Source organism: Rhagoletis zephyria, unplaced genomic scaffold, assembly GCF_001687245.7.
Source record: "Rhagoletis zephyria isolate East Lansing unplaced genomic scaffold, Rhagoletis_zephyria_1.1 Rzeph_scaffold_06897, whole genome shotgun sequence".
Taxonomy (NCBI): Eukaryota; Metazoa; Arthropoda; class Insecta; order Diptera; family Tephritidae; genus Rhagoletis; species Rhagoletis zephyria.
Genome location: NW_016163980.1, coordinates 10953 through 15074, shown reverse-complemented (window position 1 = coordinate 15074; position 4122 = coordinate 10953). Strand labels below are relative to the sequence as shown.

The following is a 4122-nucleotide window of genomic DNA, read 5'->3' as shown; positions in this document are numbered from 1 at the left end:
CTGATCATTTATGTATACATTTGTCTATATCTATCTCGATTCGTTTTGCCTGTTACAAACAACCGTTATGTGAACAAAGTTATAATACCCTTGTGCACAAGTGCGCTCGGGTATAAAAAAAGAAGGGACTTTTTTATTTTTACAAGTTATGAAGCGCTTTAAAGTGCGCTAAGCCGCTCACCGTGCGCGTCACTTTAATAATGTTATAACTTTAAAGCTACTTGATGTTTGAATGTGAAACCAATATAAAAACTTCCTTAGATATTAATCTACAATACAAACAATTTTTAACAACTTTTGGACTTGGGACATTTTACGTGAATTGCCCCATATACATACATATATATGCACATGTATATGGTATGTAAGCAGCAGGCTCGCAGAAGAGAATACATATATGCATTGATGTCATTATCAGTATGCAAATGTGAGACTTATTACTCGTAGTTGCATGAAATCGAATTTCCGAATTCTAGGAATGTCAAAGCCATATCTTTTACGACCGACAAAGGAACTCCAATGCTGCTATAACCTGTCCTTCTCCCCTCCCATACAAACCTCAATTATGCAAGCTAGTTCTACACAAACTTAATATTGTTGAACTTGTTGCTTGTATAACGGTTAAAATACGTGTACTTGTGGTATTACATAGAGCCATAAATGTAATACATATGTACATTTGTCCGCAAACACATGGTTGCATGAGTTATACAAATTTTGTTCGGAAAAATGGATTGGTAGAAATTCAGTTTTAAAGCTTTTTTTTATAAAACCATTTTTTTCTATCTCAGCATCATCATACATACATATGTACATAGTATGTATGAAGTATGCACTCAAGCATATCAAAATTAAATTAAATTTCAATTGTTTTACAAATCAACAATATGAATGCAAATGGCATTTTACAACTATTCAAACCCTTATCAACAAGACTATTCGCACTTAAAATATTTATTATTTGCCTAGTAAAAAAAAAAACATATTTCATACCCATACGATGTTTTAACTGTAAATCAGTCAAAACAAGTAGGCTTATTAAGTAAGTATGTAGTATTCACTTAGCGGTAATCCATATTTTTTATTCCTTCAAAAAAAAAAAAACCATTTTTTTTTAATTTTTTATATGCGCACATATAAATATATATTTCTATTTTAAGTATGACTGGCACCACTATTAGGAAGACGAGTATTCGATGCATTGATTCATTGACCACGAAGCCTGAAAGCGTATAACCAAACGCCTTCTGCACTTGCGTTTTTAAAAAGTGTCTCAATAATCCAATATACATACATATCAAAACCTGGTAATGCTTCATTTATTGAAAAGAAGACTATATGGTAGGCTATTTGGACTTCAGCTGCAACGTGCATTTGTTATTCCTATCCAGAAGGGACTGGAGGGGAGACCGAGTGAACGACCGAGAGGCGATCTCTTTATACACCGACGGATCCAAGATGGATTGCGATGTAGGAGCGGGAGTCTACTCCGAGAAACTCGGTGTGGCTCTGCCCCTACGGTTGGAGAATGATACAAGCATCTTCCAAGCGGACGTTCCAGGGATCCTAAAAGCAATATATTCTGACGGCTAGGCGGTGCTATTGGCAATAGCTTCACCGGTTTCCAAATCCAAGCTAGTTAGGGAATGCAAAGTGATGCTGAGCTTAGTGTCTCAGTCAACTACAGCCTCTCATATCTGGGTTCCCGGACATAGGAACATAGAAGGCAATTAGAAGTCATGTGAGCTGGCGAAGGCAGAAGCCGGTTTGGATAAATCCCAAGCGGTGGTATTGGGTTGGCCCCTTGGCATAGTCCAAAGAGAGATTACTACGCATTTCCTTGACTGACCAGACGCATGCGGTCAGATATATGTAAATAACTTCTTATAGCACGAGTTCGGCCGACCTGCACTTAATATAATCAAGTATAATAGTCTTTCCGGTGCTTTTAGCTGCAAGGATATTCAAGTTATGAGTTTCTTGCCTTTTCGTTCGTTCTGCTTGCCGCCTTGGGAATGAAAACAAATATGACTCTTTTCCAGCTTTTTGGAATGTAGGTCAGGCTGATGCTGGCCTTTCTACAAACCCACAAAATTGTTACATTCGCACTTATCAGCGGGACCTCGTTTGTTCTTCTACTAGTTTTCAATAAGCTTTTTGTCTGTCTCATAACTATTTTCATAAACTTGCATGCCACTATTATTTAAATAATGTACTGGTCTGGCACTCGACGCGTAATTTATTAATTTCAAAATTCAATTCAATCGCAAAACGGTGATATTTTAATTAAATTGAAAATGGTTAACAAAATAAATCATCAAAATAAAATAAATATGTAATATATGCACAACAAAAATGCTGCTGTCTAACAAAGAGCTCCTTTGCATTCTTAATGGCTGGTGTGAAAAAGTTTAATTAAAACTGCAGCTGCAGCTGCCGATTTGCAATGCCATTCATTTTTGTATTTTTTTTTTTTTCATTTAATAGAAATGGATTTGTATGTATGTATGGTTGTGTGTGGGCACGAGTAATCCAATGCGGAGGCGATCATCAACACCAGCAGGCAAATGGAAACGCTGTCACGCAGACGGACAGTAAACCAGTGAGGCAGCCAATCTGTCAGTTCTCAAAACATGACACACCAAATAGTCGGCCAAACACACAAACTGTGCTTAGCAGTTTTACATCAAAATCGTCATTAGTCGGCCAGTTAGTCAGTCAGTCAGCCAGCTGTCACTGGGCAACAGTTAGCCATTCGCTTAGTCAATTACCTATTCCTCCTCGCCATCGCTCGTGCACTCACTCAATCATTTAAACGTTTAATCATTCTTTGCCAATTTAATTGAAATGACATTAGCGTTATTAAACCACAAAAGCAGTGTTGCAGCAATAAATGCCACAAACCAGCGAGACCGCAATAAGAGAACCAGCAGCAGCAGAAGCTCACGAAATTTTGAAAAAAAATATATATATAAATCAAAATCATACCAAAATTACACACATACGTATGTATGTGTACATTAGACCGTAGCACTTACAAGCAAACAAAAATGGTTTGTCGTACACCACGGAGTCGCAAGAACTTTTGGAACACGATTTAAAAAAAAAATAAATTAATTTTGGTGGAACCTACACTGTTGCTTTTTTACATTTTTCGATGAGACATGACTGAAATAATCAAAAGAATTTATTAGCAAAAGTTTAATGATTTTTGGTGACCTTTAATTAGCTAACATTAGGGTGCTACGCTTGGGTGGCAGGAACTAAGATCTGATGGGTATGTACCAGAACGGCGTACTTGAGGTCAATCAAATTTGGAACACAAAACTCACACCTGCTCAGACTGCTAATGCCAAAGATAATGAGGAAAATTGTAAGCTGGCAACCACTATGTTCAGCCAAAATTTGTTTCTTTTAGAAATTGCCTCGCAAAACTAACTACTTTGGATTCGAAGGTATACGGCGATTTTTTTTTTTTGCTGGCACGGTCTAATGTACATACCTACATATATAATATTAGTGTACATTCGCGCATCAGCTGTCCTTTACCGCAATCAGCTGCTGATGGCAAGTACATCAACGCCAACATCACAACCAAAAAAAAAACGTTGTAAAAAGGTTAGCGATAAACCACAGTCATCTTTCCACTGCAATGCTAAGCGCATTCATCATTAGGCCGCGGTTCCGGTAAGAGCGAACTCCCCCAAAATCGCCTTTAATGTAACTACGTACATTGGTTTAGTGGCTTACCGAAACAACAACATACCAAATGTAGGCATGTCACTGTCAAAGTGATGTCGCGCGAAAAAAAATCGCTCTTACCAGAACCGCGGCCTTAGCCTGCGAGTCGATCGCCCGACCGAATGGTGAGCTGCCACCAGCTTGTTTGTCCACAATCTGCATTCGCTTGCTTTAGCATTGATGTCACTCAGTCAGTTCGCTGTGTAGAAAATCAACGCCCGTGGCACCTGTATTCCAACTCAGCTTATTATAGCCACACCACTCTCCGACATTTTTACTTAAAATTTTTATTTTTTTTTAACTTGCATATTTTGCATTTTATCCTCTTGCATTTTAAGCAAACATTTTTAATTTTTTGTTGCTTTGTACGCCTCTATCCGG

General features: G+C 37.8%; 1 protein-coding gene across 1 annotated transcript in view; it reads right to left on the bottom strand.

Annotated features, from left to right (window-relative positions):
* Positions 1 to 3898, bottom strand: part of LOC108373645 (protein folded gastrulation-like) — an 11738-nt gene extending 7840 nt beyond the window's left edge. Inside the window, exon 1 of the mRNA XM_017629569.1 lies at positions 3879 to 3898. The gene's annotated coding sequence lies outside the window, so the exon portion shown is untranslated. The remainder of the gene's footprint in view (positions 1 to 3878) is intronic.
* Between the last annotated feature and the right edge of the window lie 224 nt (positions 3899 to 4122).